Source organism: Atractosteus spatula, unplaced genomic scaffold, assembly GCF_055471065.1.
Source record: "Atractosteus spatula isolate fAtrSpa1 unplaced genomic scaffold, fAtrSpa1.hap1 Scaffold_145, whole genome shotgun sequence".
In the NCBI taxonomy this organism is placed as follows: domain Eukaryota; kingdom Metazoa; phylum Chordata; class Actinopteri; order Semionotiformes; family Lepisosteidae; genus Atractosteus; species Atractosteus spatula.
In genome coordinates this window covers 1-16,920 of record NW_028296703.1, presented here as the reverse complement: position 1 = coordinate 16,920, position 16,920 = coordinate 1, and the positions used below count along the sequence as shown (strand labels likewise).

Sequence of the window (16,920 nt, the reverse complement as noted above, 5' to 3'; positions counted from 1 at the left end):
ATGCCAAAGAGGTCGAGATTTCACCACGTGAGAGAAAGCATCTCAGAAAACGAAGTTGCGGTCGTTTCCACGCGTTATAAAACCACTAGGTCAAACAACAAGAGCTGAAGAGCCGCTGTTGAGAGTAACGCGGCCGAGCGCTCTAAGGAGCTGGCTTAAACCTCCAGTCTCTTCAGGAGCATCTGTTGGAGTCGCACTGCTACTGCGTATCTCCTTGTTAAGTATCCCTTTTATTGTTGTTGCTGCCTCCAGGCGATGTAAACCAGATTCAGAAAAAAAATAATTTGAACAACATTATTCCCCTGTTTGTTTGAAGGCGCGGTGGCCAAGTGGTAAGGCGTCGGTCTCGTAAACCGAAGTTCGTGGGTTCAAACCCCACCTGTGCCTGTTTCACTTGTCACTGCTTTCCTTTAGTTTCAAAGTCTTCAAAAACTCGCAATGTAGGAGTCTCAATAGTAAGAGAACGTAACTGTTGCCAGTGATTAGTATTCTTGCATATCCTGCCTTGTTTTTTAGTCGACAAAGCTTGTTTCTCTTCACACCCATCTTCCGAATGATCACCTCAGCATTGGGAAGGAACGTGCGCTTGGTACAGCCCCCCACTCCATGGTCTGATCACAAACAGATCGGGTGAGCTGTCAGTCCAGGTTGGAAGTAACGTTCGAAAGCACTAAAAATCTGACTTAGGAACGAGAAGACCGTGTTTTTTTAAAAGAGTAAACGATAAAATAATATACTGCCTGCAAGACTATGTCAAGTTCAAGTTCAAGTTTATTGTCATTATACTTATACACAGGTATATGGTATAACGAAATGCTATTTAGCTAGCTCTCGGACATAAGTAGTACAAAGAAAAAAACACAACAACACAACAACAATACAATTGTATTACAAAAGAAAGACAGAGACAACAGCCGATGTGCAAAAAACAACAACAGGCAGTGTGCAAAACAACAAAAAGGTAACAGGTTATGTGCAAAAACATGTATCAAAAGAATGAAATAAAGGGATAGAAATTATGGGGAGTGAGCTTTTGACATGTATGGTAGAGGTAGATTTTCAATGTGTGTTTGGGTTTTTGGTAAGAAAGAAGGCACTGTGAGGTTCAGATCATAGGTGAGAGTGAGAGAGGCTGGGAGTTTAATAGTTTGATAGTGCGGGGGTAAAAACTGTTTCTGAGTCTGGTAGTCCGGACCCGAATGCTCCGGTACCGTTTTCCATGTCATGCTAAACGCCACAAATTTTGTTCGTCCAGTCGTATCAATCGTCCTAAAGTTACGGAAAATCGGATGCAACTGGTGCAATCAGCACCCATTTCTTCAGGATAGTCGAGCGTTTTAAAACAGCAAATTCACAGATTCGTGTCTTTTAAGCTTTGTGTTTCGCTCTCCAAATAGAGGCACGGGTTCAAATCCCACTCCCGACAGTCAGGCGTTTTACCCTGTGTTTTTTACCTGCCTTTACACTGTTTCAGTCTTGTTGTGCTCGCTGACAATCACAGTACGAGGAAAACGGAGAAACTACTTAGCAAAAACATAACTGACAGAAAAAAGCTTCGTAAACACGTGAATGTGATTAGCAGCAGTAAGGTATGCATTCAAATGTTTAAGGCTGATTTATAAAAGCAGCAGAAGAAAGGTGCAGCCTTTGTGAGAATTCGCGGGTTTTTATGCTGCTTGGACTTCTTTCAAGCCTATGAAGTGACCCCCGTTTTATTTTCATTTTCAAACTTCAGAACCGAATAACAAAAAGGTTTCATGTGTGACAGCATTCCGTTGCAAATACCGTTTCCACGATGTATTCAGCGACGGGAATGAAATATTTTAGTGCTGGCTCAAATGCGAGGAATTTCCGAAAAGCCTGGAAAAGCAACGCTTGCAGTAAATGACAAATTTAAAGCGTATAGTCAGTATGAACAGAACAACGTAATGCTCTGTAAAAACGATCTGAAGCCGCAATTGCTCTTTTATCTCGGGCAGTTCATTCCGATACGATGTATCCGCAGAATAAATGAAATGCCGAACTCCAAACATGTTGTTGCCATTATTGTTACTCCTGCTGCTGTAGTTTTAAGCTTTAATCAGTGGGTATGTAATGTTGTAAAGGGGCTGGACTACTTTGTTCAGTCCAAATTCCATTATGTGAATTTATGCTTTTTTAATATAAGCATTAACAATACAATGCGTGCTCAAAAACCATTACTTATTAGCTTAAGAAGCGGCAGTGTTTTGACAAAGTGTGGTATTCGAACAGTAAATGCTGAAGTGTTTAATACTTGCTTGTGAGCAGATCTCCCTCTGTTTAGACAAACTCTTGTTTGGCCGATGATTTCAGATCAAAATCTGAATCAAGTGGAAAGAAAGCTGAATTACGCAAAGGTCATAGAAGGCACTGGGTATCACTGTTACGCCATCAGGTTCTGCTAGGAGGATTGGGGGGATCAAATTGACACAGAGGGACCCAATGTGGGGGCTGAACCCACAGTTCTGAGATTAAGAGATTCATGCTCTATTGACTGCGCCTGTATAACTCTTGTGCTACAGCAGTAATGTTTCTGGGTGTGGATGGACATGACATAATAGGCTGACAGCAGGAACACGTGGCCCACAGGCAGTGACAGTATCGCTATCACATTTGGCTGCAGTATATTGTGTTGAGAGCAGCAATAACTTTCCTGCAGAGATGGGAGTGCCTTTAATACAGCTCTTTCAATCGGACAGAGTAACAGGAACGGACCAAAAGTTTCTGCTGTGGATCCATCTCCACGTGGGGGAAAGAGACAGTAAAATAGCGATGAAGAAACAGAAAGAATTGTGCTCGCTGCAAAGTAGGAAAGAAAGAGGTGTTAGGACACGTAAAACAGCTTGGCGATAATTTGCAGCGACAGTTTTATGTTATTTAGTACACAGATTTCTCTTCATGTTCCTTAAGATGTGTAATTTGTATGGTGGTTGTATGAGAACAGTTTATTCTAAAGTCCTGTCAATTAACAGTGGAGAGCTACCTGGTGCACGTCTTCAAGAAGACTCTCTTTAAGGCGATTAGAAGTTTCTCGAACAAATCTGCGTCATATTTTTAAAATAGTTTAGCTAATGAGCAACGAGAGAAAAATGAATTCTCCCACCCTCCATTCGAAGATAAAACTCCATGTGCGAGTCGAAGTTTCCTTGAAGCTACAGATGTTCGTCATTATTGGACATCCCCGGTGATATTGACTAAGGAGCTCAATTCTTACGTGCTGTAGTTCAACGTGCGCAAAACACTCATATCCCCTGCAAATATCGGCAAGGTCAGTGATATTCTCAACAATTTGTGCCATTGCAATTCGTGCAATTCGTGCCATACTTTTTCGCAATGTATTCTGACAAGCCAAGATCAGAGGGTCATATTTGAAAAATGGTGCATTAAAATGTCTTGTACTTCAGGATTTTGATAGTCGATTACATTGTCTCTCACACCTCGGTGTCAGAATTGTGAGACGTTTTTATAATCAGGGGGGAGGGCCGTAGCAATAAGCAGAAAGCACAATCACCTTTTTCCCATTGCAAGTCCATGTTATGGTGAGTTTTTAAAATTGGTTTGCGATTTTCTAAAATATATTCCATACAAAAATATAATTTGGACAGTCGCTATTTATTTGGATATTCCCTTTCACTGAGGATGTCTACAGTATTCCAGCCGAATTAGTACTGATCGAAGAGAGCCATCTACAGGCGAAAGGCGACATAACATCACAGCAGCAGCATTTAAGGCGGAACGAAAAACGCGAATAAGATGCCAACTTCAGCCTTGTAGCAGACCCTGGGAGGCACGCTCAAAATAATCATCTTTCCCAGTACTTCAGAGTCATATTTAGAGCGCTTTACTGCAATTTTATGTGATTGATAGGAGATGTGAAGCCATCGAGCCTGTACTGCCATTTCTCATGCTTTCTCTCAGTGTCGGAGCTGCAATTGCTGTAAAGGAGGCGACTTGAAAATGAAACGTGTAATCACCTTACAGAGGGTCTTCACGACGGGGTGCGTCAGCAAGTTCTCCATTATTGTCAATTTACTGGACTTCTGAAGAAACCTAGCTACAACGAAAATACAAACTGCACAGTTTAAGGCACATGAAGAGAAATCAGTGTGCTGATTGACTCAAAAAATGTCGCTACAAATAATCTGCCAGGCTGATTTACTTGTTCGACCACCTCCCTCCGTCCCCCTTTGCTGTTAGCACAATTCTTTCAGTTTCTTTTCTTGTATTTTCCTTGCTATTTTAGTGTTCCCCATGTGGAGATGGATCCACAACCGAAACTGTTTTCACCCTGTGTTTCTGCAGCGTCAGTCTGTATGAGGAGCACAACTTGCTCAGCTCCAGTGGCGCAATCGGTCAGCGCGCGGTACTTATACAGCAGTGCATAGCGGAGTTATGCCGAGGTTGTGAGTTCAAGCCTCACCTGGAGCAGTGTCTTTAGCTACTCAAAGCAACTGTCGAGTTTAGATACTCTTAGGTATTTGATGGAGATAAACTAACATCAAATGAACAAATAAAGGCTTATTTTGAGTCACAATCAAAGAAGGCTCCACAGCTGAAACATTGTGTTTCCTTCTCTTTTCAGCATGGAATAAACCTTGACTTTTCCTTTGAAGCCCATGCATGCTGACGCAGCTCCCTACTAAAATTACACAGCTGTGTACCTCCAACTGACCTGTACACAAATATATGAGAGAGGTCTACTGAGATGAGAGGAGCACTGAAGACTTGAAAAAGCTCTCGCATTAGATTCTGTGTTTTTGTTGTTCCCCAGATTTGTTTTTAATGTTCTTTTTCTTTTGAAGGTGTTGCGTTTGGTTTTTTTTTTCATAGTTGTTAGACTACTACAGGGATTTACCTAGGTTCCTGGAAGACTTCTCGTTTTGTGTTTGTTGTGTTTTCGGGTTACAACAATTTTTTTTTCTATTGATAGGACCCCACGCATTACTATGGGAGTAGTTAACTTTAGTTCTTACATTGTACCTGAAATTACCACATAAACTACTACTCTGTTTCCCTTTTTTTAAAAGGCACAAGTGAAGTTTGTTTTTCCTTGCTGCTGATTGGTAGCTACAATGGGTCAATTGCAATAAACTTATATACAATAAACTCCGCTGAAATTTGTCAGCAGCTCTGTACTAAACCTGTTCTCGATTGCAACAAACCTAAAATAACAGCTGCTGCCCATTAGATGTTACTGCATTAGGAGTCTAGCTTAAACCACCTCTTCATAGGCTTCATAGGCTTAGTCCGCATCTCAGTAGCGGACTAAGCAGAACAATTGATCACATTAGAACTGTCTTGAATGTAATGGAAATAATGTACTCATTAAGTAACAAGCTTATGCACCACTTGCTTGAAAATTATTATTATATTTAACTAAAATTGCTTTCCAGACACCACAAATATTCACAATGAATGTTATCATTACACGTATTTATTAATAAAAGTGTTATTTATTAATAATTAAGTTCCATGTATATCTTTATTAGTAGCTGTATTACAAGTAATGCACATGCAGTCTTTATTATAGTTAGTTTTCAGTTATCCTGGGGAGGGAAGAGAATGGAAATTAAGGAAATAAAAATTTAAAGGGCTTTTAAGTCTTCAATGTGTTCTGTCATAGCTGTGTGTTGTCATATCTGGGTGTTAATTTAGTATATTTGTTGTATTATTTATTGTGATTTAACACTACACTTGTGTTTCTCAGGAGAAAGCAGTAATATTTTTTTTTATTTGAGGGTAAAGAAAATTGTATTGTACGGCCAAATGTAAGGTTACGTTAAGAAAGCATTATTGTTACCTTTTGCAACGTTATTTATTTAAGACGGTTCTTCGGAATAGTGTCCCTTACGTATCTGTGACTGTAGTCCAAGAATAACGGTGCTGAAATAGCCGGAATGTGCGGGAAGAAGATGGAGATGGAACAGGAGGCTTATTAAGTCGATAGAAAGGTTGTGTAGGACTGAACACACTACGGTTATGGTACTGGGTTTAAGAGCATTACGATCCTACAGTCTCCTGAGCCGTAATCAGGTGTCGCGCTGAAATTCACACATGAGGGAATTCAAACGAAAGAAATCACAGAAAAGATATCGCGCTTAAAAAGAAATCCAGAGTGGAGACGCTGGTGATAGAAAACAGAGCTTCATATGATGCATGAGATGCTTTACCTCTGAACTAAACTCGGCTCTTTAATTGTGTTAGGAAGAGTGAATAGTCAACAGTGTACATTTTAAAAATCAAAGCAAGACAATGAGACACGAAGAGAATTCGGAACACGAGCCTCTCCTTCATCGTTTAATGAGCTTTTGATGAACGCCTAAGTGAAAGACAAATTCACTATTTTCACTTTGTGATTAAAAAACACTTTTATCACACCTTAAGCACTCCTGATGGTGTCAAATAGTTCTATTTTCTACCCTCATCATTTGAGGATCCCCAGCTAAAATATATTTTTAAACTACAACAAAATTGCAATATTTTGAATACTATTTAAGTTTACATAGTCACATTCCCGGTGATATTGACTTAGGTGCTCAACTATTAACTTCTTGTAGTTTGACTTGTGCCAAAAGTTTGAAATCTCTGCAACTATCAGGATGCTTAAGGACATCCAAAGAAACCCCATCACATTTAGGGGAGACGGTGTTGAGATCGGATTAATTTGAAATGCATCTTGGGGGACTTTTGATTTACCAACGTTATGTTTAACTGAAGGATACACTGACTGATTGTGCCATAGAAACTAACGCACATCACCTTTTTTCTACATTCACAGGTTTTTGGCTAAAGACAAAAAAAAAGTTTTCTTTTCCTTGCCAGCTGGCAGTAATTCCTCTGCCCTGCAAAAAAGATGAGTATTTTATCTTTCGCAATTTGTATGGATTTTTTAAAAAACAAGTTGTTCCAAAAATTAAATGAACACTTCCATTAAATTTAATGTAGAAGCATGTTGCTGTCCATAATGATAGACTGTGTGGCAAGACAGACACCCCAGGGATTCAAACCCAGGATCTCCTGTTTACTAGGTAAGCACTTTAACCCACTAAGCCACAGCATTCTGTCATCCTAATGTTAATCCCGCATCAGCAGGGTCAGCTTGTCGGTACGCCCGTCTCCATTTGGTGGTTTGAGCTGACGTTACCATGACGTTGCCATTAAATGCAACCAAGAATACTCCAACCGGCGCGCCGCTACGCCTGCCGTCGGAGAACTAAGCCATGGCACTGGCATCAAATATCCCTTTTACAGCCACTTGTACACATCTCAATTGCTCTGAGACACCTGCATTCAGTGTGCGCTGAGCCTGCTCGCTGGGCAAGTGACGAGAAATGGCTTATGTCCAAGGAGCTCAATATGCTTTTTATGTTCAATGGGGTGTCCACTACAGCTAACACTGAAGCGCAGCACAGGCTCTGTGGTTTGACATCTCCCAAGGTAAATGTTGAAATTGTAGGTGGAAGAGGAAAATTACCCTTGAGTATGGGGAAAGAAGCCAACTCATGTCCGGAGGGGGTTAAAGTGTGTATGGAGGTTGCCTAGTGGTTAAGGCAATAACCTTTTAATACATTATACTCTGCACAAGTAGGTTCGAACCCCATCCTCCTCAAGGAAGGGCTTTGACACATTTTGACCTTTTTAAACTTGGTGTGCTTTCGTTTCGTTTCTTCGCTCCTGTACTACAGCAGTAATATTTATATAGGTGTATGATCATGGTAGGCTGACAGCAGGAACATGTGGCCCACAAGCAGTGACAATATCAGAGGTGTCTGCAGTGTGTTGCTTTGTGAGCAACGATAAAATAACTTGACATGGAAGCAGGTGTGCCTGCATTAATACAGCTCCATCGAGAGGAAAAAGTAACACAAGAATCGACTTAAATTCAACAGCACGTTTCTGCAGCTGAAAACGGAACCTACTCCACGTGATGATTGAGCTCACAACCTCGGTATAACTCCACTATAAAAGCACCACAACCTGACCAATTGCGCTACTGGAGCAGCACAGCAAAGTAGCACATTTTCCTCAGTGCACTCAAACAGTGCTTCTTCCCTAGCCTACCAGCTTCAAGACTTTTTTAAATCGATCAAAGATTCATTGGAAAAGGTTTGTCGATGGGTCAGGTGGGAATCACACCCGGATTCACTGCTTGCAAGGCAGCTATGTTCATCATTATACCCAGGACTGGCGCCAGGGGAATGATCTGTAGGGGGGGGGGTCTGAAATCCTGAGGGGGGCAGTGATATTTCGGTTTAAACGGAGCCATTGCAACCATCCAAGTGAATTCTCGCAAGCATGCCACTGATTAGTATTTCATGTTAGAAGATAACGACAAGCAATCTGGTATTTAGTGATGAAGAACAGTTCCACGTTCATCAGAACTCACGTGATTATTTTTGCCTGGGGCATCAACCATATGTGTTCATTTTTGCAACAACATCAACGGTAACGAGGTTCTGAATCATTAAGAAATCATTGTAAAACCAACAGAAAGTACAAACTTCTATAACTACAGTCCTAGTTATATAACGATTGTAAGTATGAGGATAAACTACTGCAAGGCATTGGTCCACCTGAGAAAATAAGGTCATAATAATGTTGACACCCCAAAACATAGACACTATGTAACGTGCTGTTCCTGGACGGATAGCCCTCCTGCACATCAAACAGTCTGATGTAGTAACTGTGAATTCGGGGTTAGTGTAGTTATCTGACCATTGACAAAGTACAACTATTTTTTACGGCTCAAGTTAAGTAAGTGAAAGTGTTCAAAAACTTTTTATCCAAACATTTTATCCAAAACTGAGGGGGGTGGGACTGTTCAGTTGAGGGGGCGATTTTGGCATGCTAGTAACATTTTCACAAAACGTCCAAGAGTTACGAAAACACTTACTTTGTGTATAAAGTACATTGGTACACACTGTAAGTTCAGAATGTGAGAAATACTGCTCAATATGGGATCCTGTCCAGGAATATCAGGGCTGTAAGGGGGTCAGATCTGTAGATGTAGTAAACACATTAGTGGAGACAGTGTGTCTGCTCTCTGTGTGAGAGCCGGACAGGAAGAATAATCTGTGGACTGGGAAGAAGAGACCCTCGTTGGAAGAGCGGCGCTTCTCACAGGAGAGAATGAAAAAAAATCTTTTTCAGGGACGCTGATTTTTCTCCTTGGGGGAATTAAAAGCACTTATAGGGAGTGATCTCGTGGTGCAACGGTAGTGCATCTGAAAACACATCAAAAGGTTGTGTGTTCAAATCATGTCGAGATCGGCTGATGCATGTTCAGGTTCAGCTGGTGTCGATCCCAGAAATTAGACCATGCAGTTTGGTTTTATCTGTACACCACATAGATAATCTAAATGAAATAACAGAGCAGTACAGGACACGCATTCAGGAAATTACACAGCAAGTCATTTTGAACATGACAAGAGAAAAGGCACACTGCACATCCGTGAAACATCACGTCCGACTTTAGAGACAGTTACAGATGCAGCCATTCAAAGTGCGCGTTACAGATACGTACCGCAGGTGGCGTCGCGCATTGTGACGCAAGATGACGCGCGGTACCGTGGTATGTGATTGGTTGACCGACAGGGGCACTCGTGGTCCGTTGGTCTGTCGTAGAAAGACTTACAGTAAACGTCTTTGCTGTGCCCGTTGTAGATATTGAATTTTACCACTGAAGGGAAATCTTAGTAGCTGAGCATAAAAAGAATAGGAGCATACTGTAACGCGTGTGAAGGCCATAAACGATATTAATTTTGGAACATAAACATACAGTATATGGCTGGTCTTGGTACTTTAAAGAAAAAATACACACCAGTATTCCATTTCTCCCTAAACATTTTAAGCATCATAGTCTTTAACTAAAGAGATACCGGAGTCAACAAGCATACTTTTAGAATTTGATTAAAAGGGAATATAATATGGAATCGCGTATCTAACGAAATTAATAACGATATAATTATATTCATGTACCGCAACACAAGAATAGTACACGCTGTACATTGTCTGTCGATAATGTTTCTGTAGTGCTTTTTCAGCACTCTGCATGTGACTGGGTTAGGTTCCTGACTCCCATGTCACACGGTCTGTGATCGAATCCCATGGAACTATGACTTTATTTTTTAACAAACATTTCTTTGAAAAAATGAAACGTTTCCCTTGGTCAGAGATTAAATAAAACCTCACTCGCACCAAACAAATTTATATTTCTACATATCACAACATGATCGGATTTAAGTCTTTTTAATAACAATGAATAGTCACCTATGCGTTACAAAATAAACATTTATATTGATTTGAATCGCGTTTTGATTTAAATCGTAAACGCGTGTTTAAATATATGTGTTTAAAGGCGATATATAAAAGCGCTGATTCTTATGGAATGTGTTCCGCTGGGGATTCAAAAATTTTTTTTTTTAATCGCGTATCTAAGGAAAATAGCAGTATAACTTTGTTCATGCACATCATTATACAGTATCTCATTTTGTATTTCTATAAAAAAAATCGTTTTCCCAAGCCAATATTGTTGTTATTGTTTTTATCCTGTAAAGCGCTTTGAGGAGCGAAACTTTCTCACCACTTAGATTACTTTTTGAAACCATCCTTACACAAAGCAGAAACTGATTGTATTTTCCGATGACATACTGTACAAGTGCAAAGATTACAGATTTTAATCGTCTTTTTTCTGAACCAGGGAAAATCTGATCATGTTTCTCTATAACAATAATAAAAAACTTTATTTTACATATCACCTTCAAAAGTGGCATCTCAAAACAATACAGTAGATGTAAACCACAGATTACAAGGTAAATACCCTTAATCGTTTATTAAATTTAATCGTCTTTTTTCTGAACTGGTTTCACAGCGAAAGACACCTCCCCCCCCCCTCAAAAACCCAGTAAGTACAGTGCTAGTTAAGAAAGGCTAGGCTCCTCAATGAAATCGCTTTAACATGCTAATACGTTGGTGTAACAGTCCGGGCGTGGCAAGCTTCTAATTTCAACCCGACCACGGCGAAAGGAACCCTTCTTTCATTTGAAGACAATGAACATATTTTAGCCCTGAATGAATTAATAGCAAACATGGTTTACATAAAAGACATTTTTCCAAGAAAGTTTAGCCTTTGTCACTAATGAAACCACTAAATAAAGACATAAATATAAAACTCTTAAGAGTTTTAAAATACATGACTTTGCTAAAATTTATTTGAAAATAAAAACTATTACAAACGCCAGGGAAGAGAGAGAACAGGGGAGGGATGTTGGTTTTGCATAAGGGGCGGGGCTATGGAAATGAGGTCTGTTTGGGAATGTGGAGTTACATGTTCTGGCTGTTTGTGAATTATCGTTGTTGAGTATGGTGTGTTGAGGTATTGATTTTGTGTAATGCTTTATGTTGAAAATTGAGGTGGATTTTGTTTATGATAAAGAGGATAAACTGGGATGGGAGGAGGGTTTGGTTTTGCATAAGGGGCGGGATTATGATAATTGGAGGAATTTGCGAGAGTATAATGGTTTGATATATTTGATTTTGTATTGTGGTTGTTATCTATGTTTTTGGTTGGTATTATGTTTATATGGTTGTTTTTGTTGGTTGTTTGTTATTATGGTTATTAATAATACGATCTATAGTTGAAATCTGAGCCTAAATAAAAAGAAAAAGCAAGTGATTAGGTTTATGAGCAATCTAATTACTTATTCGTTTAAAACGCTATATAAAATAAAGTTTATTATTAATTTGCTGGACAGAGCGGTGAACATTATTATGCATAAGACAAAGATAACGATCCTGATCAGTTTAGAAATCTGTGTACGCTGTAAGGTTTTTACTTCTTAAACTTTTAAAATACACGTTTCAAATAGAAAGAAATCCTCTTCCTGGTACAGTCGCATGAAGAGAGAGGTGAAACAGCCCTACACAGCCCTGTCGCAGTACACGAATATAATCATATCGTTATTAAATTCTTTAGATACGCGATTCCATATTATATTAGCAGAAAAGCTTAAAACTACCACTTTTTCACACGCTATTTCACATGTTAGTTAAATACTTCGATGCTTAAAATGTTTAGGGAGAAATGGAATACCGGTGTGTATTTTTCCTTTAAAGTACCGATTCCTGGAATCTGACTGGCTGACACCCTTCTGAAGTGGTTCCATAAGATCTGGTATACGGAAAAGAAAGCGTTGATAAAAAACCCTGGATTCCCATGTATCTCAGAGAGCGAGTGATCAGAAAAAGGAACAGCTGTTACACCCAGGTTTTACGCTCTCTCTCTGTTGAATGAATAAAAGCATTTTATTAAAAACGCGTTTGCGGTTGTCTGGGTATTTACCTTGTAATCTGTGGTTTACATCTAATGTATTGTTTTGAGATGCCACTTTTATAGGTGATATGTAAAATAAAGTTTTTTATTATTGTTATAGAGAAACATGATCAGATTTTCCCTGGTTCAGAAAAAAGACGATTAAAATCTGTAATCTTTCCACTTGTATGTCATCGGACATTAACAAGTACAACCCCCCCTCTCTGCAGGAGTGCTGGCTGTGACGAATTAAACCGGTTTCACAGGTATTTTCAAAGTAGGAAGTACAGTGTTAACTAGTAGCTAGGCTCCTCAATGAAATCGCTTTAACATGCGTTGGTGTAACAGTCCGGGCGTGGCAAGCTTCCAATGTCAACTCGACTCGATTGGAAGACAATGAATGTATTTTAGCCCTAAATGAATTAATAGCAAACATGGTTTACATAAAAGACATTTTTCCAAGAAAGTTTATAATAATACGATCTATAGTTGAAATCTGAGCCTAAATATAAAGGAAAAGCATTTTCAGAGAGCAATCACGCTGTGTTTATGTAGAAAAAGCGATTAGGTTTATGAGCAATCTAATTACCTATTCGCTTAAAACGCTATATAAAATAAAGTTTATTAAAGGTGAATGATAAGTGTCGCAGTTTAAATAATTTTCGTAGTAGGGCTTGGACAGATTCCAAGTGCATTTTTGCAATTTACGTTGCATTGTCCAATGTGCTGTTGTAATACAGTTTAGAATACAGTAAGTCTAAACTGTATCAGCTTTATTTATGGGTTGCAATTTAGAAAAAGTCAAAAAACGCACTCAAAATGCAATTTAGAGCTTTCTGGCAAGAGGAGACACCCAAATTATAATGTAACATGCCACTGTTTGTGCATGAACAAAGTTATACTGCAATTTTCCTTAGATACGCGATTAAAAAAAATACATTTTTTGAATCCCCGGCGGAACACATTCCATAAGAATCAGCGCTTTTATACAGTATATCGCCTTTAAACACATATATTTAAACACGCGTTTACGATTTAAATCAAAACGCGATTCAAATCAATATAAATGTTTATTTTGTAACGCATAGGTGACTATTCATTGTTATTAAAAAGACATAAATTTGATCATGTTGTGATATTTAGAAATATAAATTTGTTTGGTGCGAGTGAGGTTTTATTCAATCTCTGACCAAGGGAAACGTTTCATTTTTTCAAAGAAATGTTTGTTAAAAAATAAAGTCATAGGTCCATGGGATTCAATCACAGACCATGTGACATGGGAGTCAGGAAACTAACCCACAGCGCCACCAGCACGGTCACATGCTGAAGGCTGAAAAAGCACTACAGAAACATTATCGACAGACAATGTACAGATTTGATAAAGCTATAAAATAATGTAATTAGGCACAGAACAAGTTTACAGCACAGTACAATAATAAATGCTGACCATGACTTTAGAAGCATAAATTACCTTACACTCAATTTAAACACAAGCTGTCTTTAGCCCTCTAAGCTGGTTCATACAGAAATGTAGAGAACCAGGCTCAGAACACACAGCTTCATTAGCGAATACATATGCAGGATAACTGGAGAAGAAGTTTTACAGTGGATGGATTTTTAGAAACATCCCATCAGTGACATCACTGAAGTCAACTCCTAGGTAACTGTCGTGTGGATAGTTTCACAAGAATCAGACAAAGGTTTAAGCATCGCTTGTTCTAGATAAAACTGCAAAAAAAAACAACAACCCATAATGTACTTCTTTGCGGCTCTGTTTGCCCAAATCATATATTCACAACGTGAAATTAGAAAATAATATTACGTAACCAAAATCCGCAATATGGAAACAGAACCTGTGTAATTGTTGACAGATGATGTACTCGTAACATTTTTACAAGACGAACTACAACATTTAAAAAATGACTTGTATGTACTTGATATCTCTAATCAATCCACGGCGATATAGTTAAAGCAGTCCCCGCACAAAACGAAACTAAAACGCCCTGGGCCTACCGTTTCGCGCTTCTTATCAGTTGCTCAAAAGTAATTTGACCGTATGAAATGCATAATATAAACCTAGAAACATATACGTGAGCAGTATTTACGTAGTATCGGTGTCAAGACATACCTCTCAAATACTGTAAATCAAGTTAAAAATATCTCAAGACCGATTCTGGTCATTATGAAACCATGTTTCGTGCATGTTTTCTTTAAAGTACCGAGACCAGCCATATACTGTATGTTTATGTTCCAAAATTAATATCGTTTATGGCCTTCACATGCATTGCAGTATGCTCCTATTCTTTTTATGCTCAGGCACTAAGATTTCCCTTCAGTGGTAAAATTCCATATAAATATTCAATACTTAAACGGGCACAGTTAAGACATTAAATATACATATACATACTGTATACAGTACAGTTTGCATACGGTAATATGTTTATGTTCTTAAATCAATCTCTTTTATGAGCATGTGAAAGGCATGGTGAATCAATTCTCAAAAATTACTGTACTTTGCATGATTGGAAAAAAATGCGTGATTGCGAAATGCTGTGGTGTTACTTTTACAAAGACGGTCAATGAAAAAAAGAATGTGGACCAGGGCAATACTTTGAGTTTACAGCTTGTTCAAGGTCATTTATTATTAATACTATTAGTAATATCTTCGTTAAAGACTTTGATAGCTACGGCTCAAACATGAGAGGTTGAGCTTTATTAGCTCCACCTTGCGGAAATTCCGGATACTATTATTTTGCTAGCGGTATTTACCGGTAACTCGCGGTAGACTGCGTACAGTGTACTGGAAAATAATGCGGTATCGCCCGCGCATTTTGAATGGCTGCATCTGTACATCACAGAATGGAAGTTTCAGGCCCCTTTTTCATTACAGGTTCAAACTAACCTGAAAGTTACAGAGCTTTAGGTCACTTTTGTATTAAAAAGTGTCTGAAGCCTGTAAATATAATTTGCCCTTTTAAATTGTGGATGAAATCCAATCCCATGTACCAAGACCTTACAGTATATTCATGTTAATTAAAATGACTAACGCTATTGGACATTAGCTGGTGCTTTTTGTAACGATTTGCTATTTCATGCTGGAAAGAAGGAAACCCGACCAACGTTTGCTTTCAGGTGTGGTTCATTCACATAATGGACATCTATTTCTGAGTAGCCTGATTTAAAAACACACGAATCCGGTAGAAGTCGAACCTACAATCTCATGATGCAAAATCAGACGCGTTATTCATTAAATCACTGGCCAATCATGTAACTGAATTGCACCATGGTGAGTTCAGCGCTGCAACTAGTAATACACCATCCCATCTAAAATTTCTAAGTGAGAAACGTGTTTTCTACATTTTTATCAGTTTTAAAATATCATCTCTTTCATACAGACAAAGGGTTTGTGTGTCACTTTGAAATTCTGATTGATTTAGAATTCAAAGAAAAAGGTTTTCTTCAACAACGCAGTGAAATTATGACATCTTTCACTCTACTTCTCTCTTGTAGTAAAGCAGACCTTGCAGTGTGAGCATTTACTCCAGTAAATTAGGTCATGTATCATGTTAAATCACTTCTTCAAAACAAAACATTTCCTGGTGCACGTTTTCTCCAAGAAAAAAAATACATTTTTCCCTAACATGATTTCTAGTTTTTTTTTTCCATCAGAGTACAGAAAGAAGAAAAAAGGGAAAAGCAGTGTCGCAAAAAAACTCCATCGCCCTTGGGAGATGTCAAGCTCATCGGATATGAAAAGTGCCCAATAAAAGCAATAAAAGCTTCATTTATCTTAGCGTCGGGGCTGCTATTGTGTGTAGAGGAGGCAACTTGCTCAGCCAGCAGACTCAGCGCTTACTGAATACAAGTATGTTTTGAGTGTCATGCTGATCGTCTTATAAATGCAAAAGAAACTTTTAAAGCTGATAAAAGTTTTCCATTGTAATTTGCATGTAGCTACAATGTCCCTGGAAGAGAGATTTTATCAGTTGCACGTAATCGGTATTTTTTACTTTTTGTTTAGTACTGGAAATATATTTTTTTAAGTTTTCTAAAGAAGATCTCAAGAAGTATTGCCAGGACCTACCTTTAGCACTCAATAGCGATATTGATGGAGTAGAAATGTAAGATAAATTGATGATCTGAGCTAAAATAGTCCTTACACGCCTCCTGTAACAGTGTTCGTATTCATAGCAAGTTATATTCATTTTCAACCCCAAACGTTGCTATTGCATTAAGCTTTGTGCGACCATTACAGGTTTCGGTAGCTTCTGAAGAGCGCACTTTTCCAAACTGAAACCTATAAGAACATTATTCAAGACGCACCATGTCCCAGATTCATTCATCAGGACTAGGATTAATATCAATGGAAAGTACTTCAAAATAAAAGATTTAACTGAAATATTAAAAGAGTAGGAAAGCATTTAAAGTAGAAAAAAATAAGTTCAGATGATATTTAATTTTTTGAGAAATGGGCACATACATCAGCTCAGTGAGCAGTGCGAGGTGCTCTCCTGGAGATTATGTTAAATTAGTTAAAATCATGTGATAGTTAAAAAAGCTTAATACTTAGTGAAACAGCCAGCACAAGT

At 38.5% G+C, this 16,920-nt stretch overlaps 2 non-coding genes across 2 annotated transcripts; both read left to right on the top strand.

Moving 5' to 3' along the window:
* The first annotated feature begins 315 nt into the window (after positions 1 to 315).
* trnat-cgu (transfer RNA threonine (anticodon CGU)) lies at positions 316 to 387 on the top strand. Its single transcript has one exon. It is a non-coding gene; the product is annotated as a tRNA-Thr (tRNA).
* Positions 388 to 4,355: 3,968 nt separating this feature from the next.
* trnai-uau (transfer RNA isoleucine (anticodon UAU)) lies at positions 4,356 to 4,449 on the top strand. Its single transcript has 2 exons — positions 4,356 to 4,393; positions 4,414 to 4,449. It is a non-coding gene; the product is annotated as a tRNA-Ile (tRNA).
* Positions 4,450 to 16,920: the final 12,471 nt, after the last annotated feature.